The following is a 19,699-nucleotide window of genomic DNA, read 5'->3' as shown; positions in this document are numbered from 1 at the left end:
CCATATCCTGCATGACCTCCCACTCAATTCCAGACTTGAGGATGATCTGCTGTCTGGACAGCAGCACAGCTGATACCACAGACCTACGTGAATGAGAAAAAGAAATAGATTAAAAAAAACCTACCGTTAATACATGTCTTTTAACTCATGCAACAGTGCGTCTACTACTTTTCGCTGCGTTCGCCAGCAAAGTTTGCATCTTGCACAAGTTGTCAAAAACATGCATGAAACATTACCTTTAGCTTTTAAGTGCATCTATTTATGACGACAAAAAGCGTTCTGTCTTGTTTTTAGCTCATTTCCTGCTAGCTGGCGTGCTAGCTAAAATGATCTACTATAACGTGGCTCAAACTTGACCAGACATACTGAAATATGAGCATACCTTCAGCGTCTTGTGTCATACTCTTCTTGGAGTTCTTCCTGTGTGTGGTGTAGGTGAAGCACATACTTTGAGCGCCTGGTACTCGGCCAGTGCTACCATAGCAACAGCTTTCCAGGTGGCGTCCATGTTTTTTCTCCGACTCGGACGCGCAAAACATACCAGAACGCTTGAAGTAACGTCATATCCGAGGGCCGAGTCAGTTCGTTGACAATAATAGAACGCACCATTATCTTTCTCGTATGCTGGCACTTTATAATCCAGCTTGAGATAATGGCGACAGAGTTCTCATGCTGGAACCAAGCTTTGGAATGAACTCACACTTTCTGTAAGGTCAGTAAAGTCACTACCGAAATTTAAGGCTACGTTAAAAGCACATCTTTTAAGACTTCCTGGGCATCTTCATGAAGGGTGTTTGATCATTACCTTGTCTATGTTTTTTTTTCTTTTTTTTTTTTTTTCTGTACTGTTATTTGTGTTTAGTTATTGTGAACCCCTTTGGGCAACAGCTGCAATATAAAAATGAAACTCCTCAGGCAAATTAATAAAAAAATAATAATAAAGAGACTTAAAGTATGAGATTTATTTGTTAAACAGGAAAAACATCCCTTACATCAATGGTTAAAATCAACACCGTTAACTGCATGCATGGCCACATTCTTTATTGCCAGGAGGACCCCCCCTTAGGGCCAGAACATGGGGCATCCGGGTGAGTTTTTTGGCAGTTTTCAGCACATACTACAGGCTTTTCTGGTTCAGACGCAGGCATCACTGGAGGACCCCCCTTAGGGCCAGAACATGGGGCATCCGGGTGAGTTTTTTGGCAGTTTTCAGCACATACTACAGGCTTTTCTGGTTCAGACGCAGGCGTCACTGGAGGACCCCCCTTAGGGCCAGAACATGGGGCATCCGGGTGAGTTTTTTGGCAATTTTCATCACATACTGCAGGCTTTTCTGGTTCAGACACAGGCATCAACACAGGCTCTGAAGGACTCCCCTTAGGGCCAGGACATAGGCCATCAGGGTGAGTTTTTTGGCAGTTTTCAGCACATAATGCAGGCTTTGCTGGTTCGGCCACAGGCTTCACTACAGGCTCTGGAGGACCCCCCGTAGGGCCAGAACATGGGGCATCAGGGTGAGTTTGTTGACAGTTTTCAGCACACACTGCAGGCTTCACTGCATGGATTCAGATATAGTCAGTCCGTTTAACAACATTCAGTCTTAGATGTACAGCACAAAACACGCAAAGTATGAACAGAAAGTTGTACTTACAGAAAGAATTGTATTTCAAGTATTATTCATCTATTAAATTTGTAAAGCAATCCTGTGCTTGAAACTATCGGCTCAATACTTTTGACACGGTGAATAATAAAATAAGTCCAACTGAAATAGAATATAAAATACCTGTAAATGGAGCCATACACTGATGTCCACATCCATTGCTGCAGCATTTCTCATGTTTCGGACAGTCACTATTAAGGGTGTCACGATTCTCCAAATCCACGATTCGATTACATTTTCGATTCTAAAGTCACGGTTCGATTCGATTCTCGATTTAAAAAAAAAATTTTTTTTGAAAGCACAAGCTATGCCATTTTTAGACTTTTATGCAATATAATAATATCTGACCTTTGTTCGCAATGTACCACACACTACATCGTCATATTTAAAACGTTTATTAACAACATAATGTAACAATAACTTATATCTTCAGTCAATTGGAAACTTAAACAATATAACCTATTACCTATTATAGTCCTGGGGCTCCCTGGACTCCTCAGAGCAGTCACAGGCGAATAGCACGGCGTTTTAAATTGGGTTCCCACAGCGTTTGCAACGCAGTACGAGAGAACGTTCTCGTAAGGGAACGTACTTGGTTACTTGCGTAACCTCGGTTCCCTTAGAGATAAGGGAACGAGTACTGCGTTGCCTTGCCGTGCTATTTCGCTCATATCAGATACTTCGCTTCAGTCGATTTAAACCTAAAGTCCTTTGGCGAGTTTTCTCTGAATTTATACACTTCAGCCGCGTCCAAATTGGCGCGCTCGAGGTTGGCAGGGCGCCAAGCGCTCCTACTCGCCATAGGTTCGTGCAGTTGCCGCAGCACAGCCAATCAGCTCGCTCAGACGAGCTATGATGCTCTCGCTGTGCAGCTGCAATGCGTTTTAAAATAAAGGCTTCAATATTCTCGAGAAAAGGAGTTTTACCTATTACAGGCAAGCCGAGCTGACGTGACATATGGGGCGTGGCAGCATCGACGATTCCATTTTTTGATTCGATAATCGAGATTGAGCATTAATTTCGATCGATTTCGATTTAAAATCGAAATCGTGACACCCTTAGTCACTATCATAGGAACACAACTCCACACAATTTCCTCCTCCAGAATTTGTGCTTGGACACTGTCCTGGCTTTTCTGTGATACAGACACATGACAGAAACTTGTAATGAGACTTTGAGCATTCAGTGATATGAAAAAAGGTCAAAATCAGAATAGGTTTTACAAGAAAATACTAGTTCAGTCTTTCTACTTTATAGCTTCACATTTAGTTGTTTAATTAACATTGTCCTCCAGAGCAGTCTCGATCACAAGTACATCCTCCACGGCACGACCGTCAGCGTTACCAGACACCACAAGAGTGTTGTAATAGTTTCAGTATTTATAAGTCAGGGGTTTCGCAGTGTGCGTCTCAAACTTGGAAATATTCATACATTTATCTGCTTCAAATCAAGTAGAAATACCATTTATAACTAAACTGACAATTCGTTTCAAAGACACAGAGTGCCATTACAACCTACCCCACTACTGGTGAGGTGTGTTATAGAAGCACAAAGCAGAAAGAAGTCATCCATCAATATGTTGTTCACAAGTTTACTATTACAACTAATTGTACTGTACATCATATTTTGTAAGGCATTTATTTATGCATTTCTTCGGGTGGTGTAATGAAGCTAAAAGATCTTCTCACCTATGACTCCAGCATGGTTTGTGCTCAAACATGCAGACAGACACAATAAAACAACACTCAACGAGCAGTACACTCGAGCTGTCATCCTCTCGACCTGTGATCTCACAATCAACTCTACTGGAAAACGCGCTGAATTAGTCAGTCTGTCGGAACAGTGAGGCACACAAAACTACAATGAAAACATGTGCAGCTGAATCCCTTAACATAAATTGCTGTCCAAAGATTTATAGATCCAAGGAAGTCTGGGTAACTCCAACCCTGATGAAACTCACCTGCGTGTAGCTTTCTAGTAGCCTAATCTTGAAGACCTTGATTAGCTTGTTCAGGTGTGTTTGATTAGGTTTGGAGGAGTGGAGCACTGCGGTCACCCAGATGACATAATTAGAAGATTGAGTGTTTCTATGGCAACACTATCAATGACAAAATGGTCAGGTGGTACAGCGATCACATGGTACAAGTCGGAGCTCTCAGAAAATTCCACGTTTACAAGTTGTTGTTATGAATACACCTCTTACACCTAAACTCTACAGGAAGTGGATCTCTACTGGCATAAATCTGCGTAGAATATGAAGAGACACAGCATACACAGACACAGGGGCATGTCTAGAATTGGAAACTGAATTACAATTGCTGATTGACTTGCAATGCGGATCCAAGTAATTATGACTAACAACAATGTTTCTAGCAACTAGGGAATACAGCCATTCTTATATCAACGGCACTTTAAAAAAAAAATATATATATATATATACCTGTATATATATTGATGATGAACAGATAGAATTTAGGCAGAATTTTTTTAATTGAGTTAACAATAGGGGAATACAGAGCCATAAAATACACTTGAATCTTTAAAACAATTAAATCAAAATTTTGCATCTTGTATCAAAATCATACATCTAAAACCTAAGCTATCTTTTTCAACAGCCTGTATGTCTTAACAACTTTATAATTGTCCTCTATTGAGGTTAGGGAATTGTGAAAGATCTTTAAGTCAGTGGAAAACTGTCTACCATTCGGTACAGTTGACGTACTTTCAGGGCCGGAGTGGGGCCACTTTTCAGCCCGGGAGTTTCAGGCCCAAGACCGGCCCACTTTTTCCATGGTGGAATTCCAAATATTAGCACTTTTTCCAAATTGGATAAATGAAGCAACAGTTCAGCTCTTACTATTGTGTAGTTTGTATTAATGCCATGGTTCAACAAATAATGTAAAGGTTAAATAATAATTCACTTAGACTTTATAAGAAGCAATTGCGACTTTATTTCACACAATTCTGACTTTATATCTTGCAATTCTGAATATTGTGGAAACTAATTGATACATTTAGATAAATATATTTCATATATTATAGCATATTATAATACAACTTATTAGGCCTATATTTATAGAATAGCAAAGTAGGCCTAATCAATATACAAGACTGAACCACATAGATGAAAAATAAACACAACAGTTTTCTGTAGCCTTGTGCGAACTTATTCAATAGAATTAGACTTCTAGAATGTTCTTTCCAGTGCAAAAAATATATATTTTTAATTTAAATAGACAACATTTTAAGGACGTGTAGTGCAAATATCTATAATTATACTTCCATTATAGTTAACTTTCTTTCCAGTGCAAAACAATAATACATAAAAAAAACTGCTAATAAAGAAAATATAAAATATTCACTCAAATGCTGCATTCAAGCAATTCAAGTCATTTTTGCATTTCCCGCTGTTGTCACTTGTCGTCATCGTTGCTACGATACGTGTCTCACAATGACTGAAACGACCAATTAAAAGGGCATTCTCTCTGATGATGTTCCATGATGTTAAAAACGCTACGCTGATCATAGACAAACATGGGAAAAATTACAAATGTCTTCGTTCATAGTCTGACATACATTAGAGGCTATGTGTCTGTCATGGATTTGCACTGATTCTCAAAAAAAAAACGGAACAAAGTGCGTTCCGTATCAGTTCAATACGGAACAAGACTTTTATGTGTCAAATACGGGACGATTCCGTATTATACGGAACGGTTGGCAACTCTACCTCCTGGCCTCTTCCTCCCATCCATCCTCCCTGACGCGTACCGTTACGGTAGGGCCGGCCCAGGCAGCTATCGGTAGGCGCCGGCGGTGCCGCGGTAGCCTAACGTTACCTGAGAAAACGTTTTGGAAAAGACGGGCTATGGATCCAACCAACTCTATAGGAGGGGAGGGGAGAACTCCCTCACATGGTACAACCCATGCAAAGGCTGCGCGCTGCGGTGTCAGAATGCGGGACGTGTGTAGCCTAATGTAACTAACGTGACAAATGTAAAAAATAAAATAAAATAAAAATCCTCGACCGGCCCAGAAGTGAAGCGGCCCACCGGGAATTCTCCCGATTCTCCCGATTACCCACCCCGGGCCTGCGTACTTTGCTTTATGTATATTATATTTCCGAAATAAAATAAGAATTTAATTGAATTGTCAATTTCCAATAAACCGGTATCACATTTCATAAACAAGACCATAGATCTTGCACCTTGGAAACATATATGTTTCTGGATATACAGTGGGGAGAACAAGTATTTGATACACTGCCGATTTTGCAGGTTTTCCCACTTACAAAGCATGTAGAAGTCTGTAATTTTTATCATAGCTAATCTTCAACTGTGAATGACGGAATCTAAAACAAAAATCCAGAAAATCACATTGTATGATTTTTAAGTAATTAATTTGCATTTTATTGCATGACATTTGATACATCAGGAAAGCAGAACTTAAAATTTGGTACAGAAACCTTTGTTTGCAATTACAGAGATCATACGTTTCCTGTAGTTCTTGACCAGGTTTAGGGATTTTGGCCCACTCCTCCATATAGACCTTCTCCAGATCCTTCAGGTTTCGGGGCTGTCGCTGGGCAATACGGACTTTTAGCTCCCTCCAAAGATTTTCTATTGGGTTCCGGTCTGGAGACTCCAGGACCTTGAGATGCTTCTTACGGAGCCACTCCTTAGTTGCCCTGGCTGTGTGTTTCGGGTCGTTGTCATGCTGGTAGACCCAGCCACGACCCATCTTCAATGCTCTTACTGAGGGAAGGAGGTTGTTGGCCAAGATCTCACGATACATGGCCCCTTCCATCCTCCCCTCAATATGGTGAAGTCGTCCTGTCCCCTTCGCAGAAAAGCATCCCCAAAGAATGATGTTTCCACCTCCATGCTTCACGGTTGGGATGGTGTTCTTGGGGTTGTACTCATCCTTCTTCTTCCTCCAAACACGGCGAGTGGAGTTTAGACCAAAAAGCTCTATTTTTGTCTCATCAGACCACATGACCTTCTCCCATTCCTCCTCTGGATCATCCAGATGGTCATTGGCAAACTTCAGACGGGCCTGGACATGCGCTGGCTTGAGCAGGGCGATCTTGCTTGCGCTGCAGGATTTTAATCCATGACGGCGTAGTGTGTAACTAATGGTTTTCTTTGAGACTGTGGTCTCAGCTCTCTTCAGGTCATTGACCAGGTCCTGCCATGTAGTTCTGGGCTGATCCCTCACCTTCCTCATGATCATTGATGCCCCACGAGGTGAGATCTTGCATGGTGCCCCAGACCGAGGGAGACTGACCGTCATCTTGAGCTTCTTCCATTTTCTAATAATTGCGCCAACAGTTGTTGCCTTCTCACCAAGCTGCTTGCCTATTTTCCTGTAGCCCATCCCAGCCTTGTGCAGGTCTACAATTTTATCCCTGATGTCCTTACACAGCTCTCGAGTCTATTTGATTGAGTGTGTGGACAGGTGTCTTTTATACAGGTAAGAAGTTCAAACAGGTGCAGTTAATACAGGTAATGAGTGGAGAACAGGAGGGCTTCTTAAAGAAAAACTAACAGGTCTGTGAGAGCCGGAATTATTACTGGTTGGTAGGTGATCAAATGCTTATGTCATGCAATAAAATGCAAATTAATTATTTAAAAATCATAAAATGTGATTTCACAGTGTATTTCGTCTCTCACAGTTGAAGTGTACCAATGATAAAAATTACAGACCTCTAGGGGCTGTTTACACCTGGCCACTTCATGTGTTTTCTCAGATCGGATAACTATCCGATCGTGAAAAGACCAGGTGTAAATGCCCTCCGAAACGCATTCGAGACGGATTTGAATCCGATCACTCAAACCACTTCAGGAGGTGGTCTGGGCCGCATTCCAGACGAAACTGGACAAGTGTAAATGCATCTGGTTGTTGAAACCACATATGTAAATTGTACTCCTCCCAAATATGCTAAAAAAATAAACGTGTGAGAGCGTGTTATAGGCTATATGTAATGTTATAGCCAGATATGACGACGCTATGGAACACGCATCACCGCATATGAGAAGCTGAGCCAACGTCATTAAGCCAACGTGCAAACTATCGCAAATCAAAGTGAAAGTAAGTCGTAGACGCTTAACACACAATCATCATCATTAAGTAAATACTTAAAAAACGAAATGATCTTACCAGGGCTGTTGCCGCTCTCTCTTATGCGGTCTTTGATTTTGAAATTTTAGCTGATGATCAATAAAATGAAACTGTGACTGACGTGCACTCCATTAAATCTGCATATAGCGCGGGAATTGAAGATCGGATTTAAATCCGTTTCGCAAAAACACATTTATGTGACCAGGTGTAAATGGAATCGTTTTGATAAATCAGATAGCTATCCGATCTGAGAAAACGCATGAAGTGGCCAGGTGTAAACAGCCCCCTACATGTTTTGTAAGTAGGAAAACCTGCAAAATCGGCACTGTATCAAATACTTGTTCTCCCCACTGTATCTATCATAAATGGCAACACTTCTGTCATCTCTCATTAATATTTATCGCCGGCGATACCAGCTCGCTTTTTTTTTTATCAGTGTAAAATAAACTCATAAATTCTCTGTTGACTTTGATTTTTCATAGGAGTTTCGTACATCAATCGATTCTGTTAAATGTGTATTATTTTTGTGTATACTCATAATAAAAACAAAGTGTTGAGCTTTTCACCAAATAAAGAAAAATAAACACGAAGCGAGTTCTGCCTTCTCTCTGTCAGTGTAGTCCATTCTGAAACGTGTCCGAAAATGAACAATAACTCACCGAATACTTCTCACACAGACACGTGAGATATGTCTTTATGAAGCTTGAAATCTCTTCTTTTAAATGAAGTAATTTATATAAAAAACAAATGTTTTCAACTCATGTAATCCGTTTGAAAGCAAGGAGAGGTACCGTTTTTCCTTCTGCCTCATTATCTCTATAATGAGTTGAGGCCGCCCCGCCCCCGGCGCTATTCAAATGGTAAATAGTTTAGGTGATCTAGAATGCATCGCATACGCCCCCCAATCAATGCCATTAAAACACAGTTTCTTCATCAGACTTACTGATAGTTCATCGCGTTTTGAGTATGGCACGCTTCTCCAGTAAAGACGCCCTTCAGATGATTCTGGACAGCGAGGAAGAATGCATGATACCGGGTTTTTTCCTCAGAGGAAGATTGTAACTCAGACTACGAACGGCAGCATTTTGAAGAGCGAATTCCGCCGAGGACACAATTTCGGAGTAAGTTTTACTTAAAAGTCTTTTGTCTTTTATTTTTCGTGTTCGCATTTATGAGGAAAAAACAATATTACGTGACAGTTCTCCATTATGGACGCGAGCGCTCTGAAAGCACACTAAAAGACTTTCAAACTTTCACAGAGACCTCAAAACAGAAACTACAAATCCTTTCTTTAAAACGAATTTCGTTTTGTATCAATTGTATCTTAATTTTTATAATTTTTTCATTAACAAATTTCCTGGATTTAAAGTAAATATAGGCTAGCAATCACAACATAAGGTGCTTGAACTGGAGATCATCATTAACCAGACCGTAGCCTACTCGCCTCACATGTCTAAAAAATTTGAAATATATTTACAGAAAGCTGGTTCTAAACAAAACCATCCAAAACAAAAAAACTATGTAGCCTAATAAATGTGCATTTCTCCGGTGCGTTCACTAGCCTACTGCGAAGATCAATAGCCTATCGTCAACTTCATCTTTGCTGGAAGTTAAATTTAAATTGCGTGTGTGAATGAATGATGATGTTTTAGCAAACTGTATTGCTATACTGAGGAAAGGAAAATTCGACTGAAATATGTTGAAATAAAATGTAGGCTATTTGTATAAGCAACGTATTAAACTGCAAATTAACAATATGCCCTAATATTTCATGAAAACAACGTTACAGTCAGGCGAAATATGAAAGACAACATCTTGTTGACTAGATTTGGGTACAGTTTTTACTGTAGAATATACTGCCACGTCAAATAAGCTTTTGTTTAGCAATTTCTATATCTATTTTTGTCAAAAATAAAGTCATCAACTAAGATGTTAGCTGTTCCAATGTTGACTATATTCAAACTAATGAATACATAGGTAAAATGTAGGCCTATAATCATTTTTTTTTACAAAGAAAGAGTACACTTGAAATATTGTTGAAATTGTAATTATTGTTGTAATTGTAACCTTTTTAATAAAATAGCAAAACATATTTACAAGATAGATGTAAGCAAAATCTTAAATGGTCAATATAAGTCTTCTTCTAAATATATCTTTTGTCCTTGCATTGTGGCTCAGTCACTGTGTCACACCTGAGTGAATGGCTCATCATTATGCAGAGTGGGTGGGACATTGTATTCTAAGGTGTAAACCACTCCTCGTTCACGCCCCCCTCGCATATTGGCTTTCCAAGCAAAACCTGTTTTACATCAATTTAAATCAATGTATGTTTTTATGTGAACGATAAAGAAAGACTATTTTCACATAATTTTGAAGAAAAAACTCTAGGCGAGGACATCCATTAGTCAAGTCTTATTGACACATATTTACTATGTGTTTTGTGGCCTTATTTCAGAAATTTTAGTTTTTAGTTTTTTCAATAACCATGCATAAACATTATTCTCTCAAAAATGAAAACATGTACATACACGTGGCTCACATATTATGGTAGCCCTGTTTGTGCTATATAGAGTGAATTTACACCTTTGCCATTAATATGTTTATATGCAACTGAAAAAAGCACAAATGTCAGGGCATGTCAGAACATCTCAAGGGCCCCAAAAACCACTCAGACCCCAGAGGGTTAAAATCTGTAAATATGCACATTATTAGCAAACCTTAGGTTACTTGTGTAACCCTGATTCTCTGTGAACAGTGCGATGTATCTCACTATACATCCCCAGGCGTGGTAGACTTTGGAAGCACCAATTACACCACAGCTCAAAGTTACAATCACAGCTCATGATAAGGAGCCCACCCCCTCTCTATATATACAGCTATGAAACCCAAAACGGCATTCTAAGCACGCTTTTCCCCTGTGTTATGCGAGTAGGGAAGCTTGGTCAGATACCTTGCTCTGTTCCCAGAGAACCGGAGTTACGCAAGTGACCTAACGTTCTCTTTGAAACAAACACTCTGTATTTCTCTATGGAACAGACCCAGCAAGAATGAAAGATAACCTTTCGATTCTCCAAAGAACCAACATTGAGAACTTCATGAGCCATAGAGGTTGCAGTGACATCCAGACAGTAAAATCTGACAAATGTATGAGGGGAAGTCCAGCTTGTAAGGGTGGAATTCCTGCAGAGATTCAAGCTACAAGACTGCCGAATGACTAAAAAAAAGTTGTCAGCAAGATGGTTGAAAACTGTACAATTCTTGTCTATTCCACCCACTGCCACTTATACCAACGACGAAAATAAGCGCACTTACAATAGCTTAATATGTGGGAGAGCATTGCTATAGAGAGTGACAATATTGTATTACAATGTGTAGCACTTCAAAGTCAATACCAAATCAAAACTAGTTAGCACATTATATTGTAATTGAAAAGGTTTAATGACAAAATATGGTTATGGTTGCACTTAAAATAGTTACAAAATAGATGTATGAGATGATGATAACTTATACCATTAATCTTACCCAGCATGTAAATGTTACCTGATATATATATATATGAAGAGTTCAGATGCAAAAGCCTCTAAGTGCCATCTGAAATTTTATTCTAGAATGATCATTTTTATCAAGCTCGTATATTTCAGTTCAGTAATTTCACTTAAATTACAATTAATAGGTCATTTTCATTGCCACGTCAACGTCATCATGTTTTATGTCTGAAAAAGTTGACATGTAAACTGATGGATTTGATAAGTGCTCACAAAACTCTTTATATAGTGATTGCATATGGAAATTATTGTAATCTTTATTCATACTTTAATTTACATTTAGATTGGTGTGCCTTATATACATAGCATCTTTACATCTTCTATCAGCATAAAATCAAAATTGATGATTCTTCTTTTTTTTATGGAAAATTGCAGTTTTTATTATAAATAATTAATTTGTGCACATCATCTTCTTTTTTTTTTCTTTTTCTTTTTTACAACATGTTACTCACATGAGAAAACAACAATAGCAAACCCTGATATAATGGACTTTATAGACAGCAAACATGCCTGGCGGCAGTTTCCCACTACATAACTCATGTATGTCAGGCACAAATAAAATGTACGTACAGCTACAGATCCTTTGGATTCACAGTGGGAACGTTTCTGTTGCTGCAAGGCAGCACATAATAATCCTTACCACTACACTCAACCTAACATATGCTTCTTATATTCTGTGAGCTACTGGAGACCCAGAATGAGATGTACTGTACCACTAAAAGGAGACAAACAAACCACTGGAAGGATTATTGTATTAAATTAAATATTAGCTTAATGTAAATAAAACCAAAGAAATGATATTTGACCCCAGGTCTTTAGGAGATCACAGCACACTTCAAATTGAAGGTGTACTCGTTAAGCAGGTAACAACATTTAAGTATTTAGGTATACAATTGGATTTGTCAGTTGCAGTGGTCCCATCATGTGGAGTATGTTTGCTCAAAGATATGTGAGCGTCTATATTTCTGAAGACGACTGACGCCGGTTTCACACCGCAAGCGTCAGCGGCGCGTGAACAGCGCGTATTTTTTTCGGCGTCCATGTTAATCAATGAGTGCATTCACACCGGGAGCAGGAGCAGCGCGTGAGCGTCAAGCAGGAGCATCGCGTGAACAGCAGTGCAGCGGGGGTTTCGGCGCCAAGTCTATTTTTGCTGCGCTGCTTACGCTGAATTAAAATGACAATGCATTGATCATGGCCAAAATACACCGGTTTTATCCAAAAAGTGCATTCATGATATCTATTGTGTTTTAAACAGTCAATCAAATGACCAACAGCAATTTAAAAAGAAAACAAATGTCCAAAAACAAACTTGTTGCCAGAACAATAAAAACAAAGATGAACCAAAAGATATATAAATGACATTTTTAATAAAATAAGCTTCTTGACAAGTCTTTTCTCTTAAATGTATTTGAAAACGAAATAAAGCAATGCCAACTTACCCATTATAGAGTACTCTGTCTGTACACACGCCGCGCGTGACAAACGCTACTAGTGTGAAAGCAAAACGCGCGTGTCCTGCTCCCGCTCACCATATGCACTGCTCCTGCGCTGCTTATGCTCTGCTAACGCGTGCAGTGTGAAACCGGCGTTAGAGTTCATGTTACTGTTTTACAAGGCACTTGAAGGCAGCCATTGAATCTATTGTGCGGTATGGTATTGTGGCTTGGTTTGGTAACCTGTCCGTTGAATTAAAATCACAGCTCCAAAAATTGATAAAAAGGGCTGGGAAAATAATTGGCCAAATGCCACCTACTACTCTTCAGGAGCTTTTCGAGAAGGCGGTGAGGAAACAGGGTTTCAAAATCACCAACGACCCAAAGCACGTCCTGTTTTGTGAGTATGAGCTGATGCCTTCAGGCAGAAGGTACAGGTTACCAAACTGCAAGCTTAACAGATATAAATTCTCATTTGTGCCACTTTCAATTATATGAATGAATAATAGATAAGGTGTAGGGATGCACCGATTGGGAAATTCTGGGCCGATACCGATACCGATGTTTAACATAACAACTTGGCTGATGGCCGATGCCGATGCCGATGTTTTTTCTTTTTGTTATTTATTCCTTCTTTTGTGCCACGGAAACATACAAGTCTTTCGGCTCTTGATCACACTATCCTAGAATGAGCACAAATTCAATCAGACCAATTTATGAAACAAAAAAAACCTTTAATGTCACTTTCTGGTTGACAGTTATAACCTTATTTATAAGTTCTTTTTCAGTTGTTATGAAGAGCAATATGAGAGAGAAATTTGGTAATCATTGTCTGACCCAACAAAAAAAACATTATAATATTCATTTTATTTTTCGTGTTCGCATTTATGAGGGAAAAAACACGGGTGAATGTTCATACCAAAATATTAAATTTTAAGCGCGCACGCGCTCTTCTGCGAGAGAGAGAGAGAGAGAGAGAGAGAGAGAGAGAGAGAGAGAGAGAGAGCCCCGACCGCGCGCGCGCTCTCACTCACTATTCAGAGCGGTCAAGCTTCCCCGTACTTTTTGACAAGAGTCCTTGACAGGGAGGCCAGAGTTTCTTTGCAGCTCAAGTCGGCGGCGGTGTGTACAGTTAACGCTCTATCTGTTGACGGCGCTGAGGGAAAAGCTCCCGCCACTGGAAGAAGCAGTCGCCGCCCATTTGTGTCCTCCTGCGCACCCATCAAAGCCGTGCAGAACGTCTTCAGCACTCGCGGATCGTGCATACTCCGCCGCTTCTTCTGCTACACACCATGGTCGTTCTTTTCTCGAGAAAAGGAGTTTTCTCATAGAAAATAAATAAATAAATGCGTCATTGTACCCAGCACTTCTGAAAATGCACTTCCGAATGCGTCTCTGTCCCCAGCATATCAAACCAAACTGACGCCCATGTGACATCGGCGAATGTCATTTTTATTTCCCGATGGCCGATGGCAGTTAACGAGGCAAATATCGGCCGTTACCGATGTTCAGCCGATGCATCGGTGCATCCCTAATAAGGTGTGTGTGTGTATCAGCTTCAGTGATGTATGTGTGACAAATACTACTAGAATGCTGGCGAGAATGCTCAAGTCAGCCAAAAGAAATGAGCCAATAACTATTTTTAAAATGGTCACCGTTTCGATAGAATTATCTATAAGATCATGTTACTTGTTTATAAGATGTCACAATTTTGCTGTTACTGTTATTTGTTTTTAGTTATTGTGAACCACTTTGGGCAACAGCTGTTGCAATATAAAATGAAACTCTTCAGGAAAATAAAAATAAATCGAGACTTAAAGTAGGAGATTTATTTGTTAGACAGGAAAAACATCCCATACATCAGTGGTAAACATCAACACCGTTAACTGCATGCATGGCCACATTCTTTATGGCCAGGAGGACACCCCTTAGGGCCAGGACATGGGGCATCAGGGTGACTTTTTTGGCAGTTTTCGGCACACACTGCAGGCTTTGCTGGTTCGGCCACGTTCTTCACTGGAGGCTTTGCTGGTTCGGCCACGTACTTCACTGGAGGCTTTGCTGGTTCGGCCACGTACTTCACTGGAGGCTTTGCTGGTTCAGCCACGTACTTCACTGGAGGCTTTGCTGGTTCGGCCACGTACTTCACTGGAGGCTTTGCTGGTTCGGCCACGTACTTCACTGGAGGCTTTGCTGGTTCGGCCACGTACTTCACTGGAGGCTTTGCTGGTTCGGCCACGTACTTCACTGGAGGCTTTGCTGGTTCGGCCACGTACTTCACTGGAGGCTTTGCTGGTTCGGCCACGTACTTCACTGGAGGCTTTGCTGGTTCGGCCACGTACTTCACTGGAGGCTCTGGAGGACCCCCCTTAGGGCCAGGACATTGGCCATCAGGGTGAGTTTTTTGGCAGTTTTCGGCACACACCGCAGGCTTTGCCGGTTCAGACGCAGGCTTCACTGCATGGATTCAGATAGTCAGCTTTAATCAGTCCTTTAACAACATTCAGTCTTAGATGTACAGCACAAAACACGCAAAGCATGAACAGCAAGTTGTACATACAGAAATAATTTTATTTTAATTATTATTCATCATCTATTAAATTTGTAAAGCAATCCTGTGCTTGAAACTGTGCTATCGGCTCAATACACGGTGAACGATAAAATAAGTCCAACTGAAATAACGAGAAGGCTGACTCAAACACTAATAGAACATAAATACCTGTAAGTGGAGCCATACACTGACGTCCACATCCATTGCTGCAGCATTTCTCATGTTTCGGACAGTCACTATCATAGGAACACAACTCAGCACACGTTCCTCCTCCAGATTTTGTGCTTGGACACTGTCCTGGCTTTTCTGTGATAGAGACACATGACAGAAAGATACAGTAATGAGACTTTCAGCATTCAGTGATATGAAAAGAGTGGTCAAAGATCAGAGTAGGTTTTACAAGAAAATACTAGTTCAGTCTTTCTACTTTATAGTTTCACATTTAGTTCAGTTGAATTAACAATGTCCTCCAGAGCAGTCTCGATCACAAGTACATCCTCCACAGCACGACCGTCAGCTTTACCAGACACCACATGAGTGTTGTTGTAATAGTTTCAGTATTTATAAGTCAGGGGTTTCGCAGTGTGCGTCTCAAACTTGAAAATATTCATACATTTATCAGCTTCAAATCAAGTAGAAATACCATTTATAACTAAACTGACAATTAGTTTCAAAGACACAGAGTGCCATTACAACCTACCCCACTACTGGTGAGGTGTGTTATAGAAGCACAATGCAGAAAGACGACATCCATCAATATGTTGTTCATAAGTTTACTATTACAACTAATTGTACTGTACATCATATTTTGTAAGGCATTTATTTATGCATTTCTTCGGGTGGTGTAATGAAGCTAAAAGATCTTCTCACCTATGACTCCAGCATGGTTTGTGCTCAAACATGCAGACAGACACAATAAAACAACACTCAACGAGCAGTACACTCGAGCTATCATCCTCTCGACCTGTGATCTCACAATCAACTCTACTGGAACACGCGCTGAATTAGTCAGTCAGTAGGAACAGTGAGGCACACAAAACTACACTGAAAACATGTGTTGCTGAATCCCTTAACATAAAGTGCTGTCCAAAGATTTATAGATCCAAGGAGGTCTGGGTAACTCCAACCCTGATGAAACTCACCTGCGTGTAGCTTTCTAGTAGCCTAATCTTGAAGACCTTGATTAGCTTGTTCAGGTGTGTTTGATTAGGTTTGGAGGAGTGGAGCACTGCGGTCACCCAGATTACATAATTAGAAGATTGAGGCTGAGTCCCAATTCGCCTACTTATACTACGACCTAAAAGTATGTACTTTTTTTGTGAGGAAAAAGTACATACTTTTGAGTGTGTAGCAAAAGAGTATGCACGTTCTGGGACATACTGCGATGACGTCATGCAACATGAACGAGCATGGGGTTGCCTAGTTACGCACACCGCGACTGTTAACAAAACATTTTACATTTCATTCATTCTTATATGTCCAATATGATTTTATTTACTATTCCCATATTTTTTTCCACAATACATTTGCAATGTGTTTTACCAAATTGAGGAGTGAAGCAGGGCGTCGTCGTAGATCAACCAAACGCAGGTCGTTTGTGAGGCGGTTGGTTCTGACATTCATGTGCAATGTGTGTAACGAAAGCTACTTATTTTCTGAGTTAAAATATTTAAAGTTGATAGTATAACTATTGTTTAACGTATTTTATACTTATGTATAATACTCAAAAATACCCCGATGAAAATGAACCATGCTTTTACTATAGTAAAAGTGTAGTAACCATGTTTCTTTGGTTGGACTGATAAAGTTAACATTTGTACAGCCACAGTATTATTACAAATAAGTCAGTGTGGTTAAACTATGGTTATTGTAGTAAAAGGTGTTTATTTTCATAAGGGTTTATAGTAAGGTATAAATCTAAGACAGAAACATCAAAAGAAATACATAAAAAAAAATAAAAAAACGCTTGCATGAAACTGTAATGTTACTAGAGCCTTTTTATTTATTGTTTTGTAGCCTGTGTCATGACCGGCTTTGCCGTGCTGCTGGGCAGCTTGTTGTTTGTCTGTGTTTTATGGTTGCCGTCTGTCTGTCTGTCTGAGTCCTACAGGTGGAGCTGTAGGCTGGTCTTGAAGGTTAATGGATGACCTGTTAAAAGAGGCCTTCCGGATGCTCGCGGGTCTCTTTCCTCTTCGGGCCGTCGGTCCGTGTGGCTGGGGGCTGCCTCGCTTGTCGCACTTTAGTGATGGGCAGATCGAGGCTTCGTGAAGCAATGAAACAGTTGAACCAAATGGGCCATATTGTTTCGAGGCTTCGAATCAATCCGACACCCGTCTCAACGGTGACACCTAGTGGTCACTTGCAGGTGTTGATCTGAAACAACCTTGACGGGCCATTAATTTATTTTATTATTTTTTTTTTTATTATTGTATTTTTCTAATAGGCCTATGTGAAGCTTGTAACCTATAGGCTCCTCACTGTGCATAATGTTATTTTGGTCCTGCAAAATGAATATTAATAAAATAAATCAAGCCACAATGTCTCACTTTTTTAGAGATTTTTATAAAAAAATATTAATTTCTCTGCTGTGGAAGGACTTAGCCTACTTCTTTTTTTACAGATAATTTCTCCAGCCTTTGAAAAAATCCTCTCACAAGGGACACTTGTTGCTGGCATGCAAAGATATTTTTTAGCTAGGACATAGAAATGAGGAAAGATTACTGCTCTCTCTTTCCAGTAAGTTAGTGGATCATGAGTTCTGGGCAAATACGCAAATTTCAAATTCTCCTCAAATGGCGCATCATGGATGATGTATTGTTGCAGTAGGCCAGCTGCCGATCACAATACAAACATCTCACTTTATTTGGGGTTTCTAAACGGAAATGCTCCCACACCACAGATGTACAGCATCTCTTCTGGGGAGCCTCCATTTTATCTATCTATCCAAATCTATCTATCTATCTATATGAATCTATCTATGTATCTAGATATGTATTTTATAATCTATCTATGTATCTAGATATGTATCTAGATATGTATCTATAATCTATCTATGTATCTAGATATGTATCTATAATCTATCTATGTATCTAGATATGTATCTAGATATGTACCTAGATATGTATCTAGATATAATCTATCTATATATGTATCTATCTATAATCTATGTCTCTATATATGTATCTATAATCTATCCATATATGTATCTATCTATTAATCTAACTGTCTATATATATTTATATCTATGTATCTATTAATGTGTCACTATATGTATACTCTGTCTGTCTCTAGCCTATCAGTCAATGTGTTGTGTAAATTTAAATGTAAGCCTAATAGCCTATAACTAATCAAATCGCACTATGTCACTATATCACCATAAATCCGCTATCTCAAAATCAAACTTCTCTCACAAAAACCCACGAGGTCAATATGCGTTGATTTCACTTTTATACAGATGTGCGATTGTGTGGTCTGTTCCTGACCCTGTCAATCAAACGCTGATTCGGCGGACCACACCTGATGAAACACTTACTGAAACACTTCGAGGCTTCGTTTGGCCATAGTCACGTGACATGGGTCTTTTGAATCACGCTTCGGATCAGTGTTTCGAAACATCTGCGCTTCGGGATCTCGCAAAGCTTCGGAACGACTGTTTCGCGTCAGCCATCCCTATCGCACTTACCTCCTCTCACCACCCGTTCCATTCTACTGATGAACATTACACTTTTGGTTAACCATTACATTTACTGATACACTTCTATTTTCTGTTAAATAAACACTCTTTGTTAAATGTAGCAAGCGGTGTGGTCTCCCTTCTTATGTTGCGATCACTGTATGAGCCAAGTGGTCGTAACACCTGATAACCCCAAATGAGGCTTAAATGAACCCCAATGAACCCCACAGTATCTTCATCGGACCCTACAAGATAAACACGGTACTTTTTTGGCACAAGATAAACCCATTAATATTACGAGACAATAAAATATTACTTTAATTAGGGTTAAACATTTGAATTCTTACACTTAAAAACTGAGGGCGCATCTCCGCTGCTGCATCCGACTGCCATGTTTACATCACCGCAAAGCTCCTCCCTCCCGCACGCAATGGGTTGTGGGCAATATTAGCCGTTAGAGTGTGCATTGATCTGCACTTTGAATTTTAACCGGAAATAGTAGACCATCCGGGTATCTTTGGAATACTCATTTCAACATACTGCGATTTGGGACGTACTAATTCTAGTTTTGCATACTATTTAGGATGGATAGTATGCAAATTTGTTACTCAGCATGAGTGTTTCTATGGCAACACTATCATTTACAAAATGGTCAGGTGGTACAGCGATCACATGGTACAAGTCGGAGCTCTCAGAAAATTCCACGTTTACAAGTTG

General features: G+C 39.8%; 1 long non-coding RNA gene across 1 annotated transcript; it reads right to left on the bottom strand.

The window, feature by feature from the left end:
• Positions 1-947: 947 nt before the first annotated feature.
• On the bottom strand, positions 948-15,710 carry LOC309505156. Its single transcript, XR_014208334.1, has 2 exons — positions 15,478-15,710; positions 948-1,555 (listed from the first exon to the last, which is right to left on the bottom strand). It is a non-coding gene; the product is annotated as an uncharacterized lncRNA (long non-coding RNA).
• Between the last annotated feature and the right edge of the window lie 3,989 nt (positions 15,711-19,699).

The sequence above is a fragment of the Leuciscus leuciscus genome (genome assembly GCF_965113295.1).
Source record: "Leuciscus leuciscus genome assembly, chromosome: 8".
Taxonomy (NCBI): Eukaryota; Metazoa; Chordata; class Actinopteri; order Cypriniformes; family Leuciscidae; genus Leuciscus; species Leuciscus leuciscus.
This window is presented reverse-complemented; position numbering and strand designations above follow the sequence as displayed.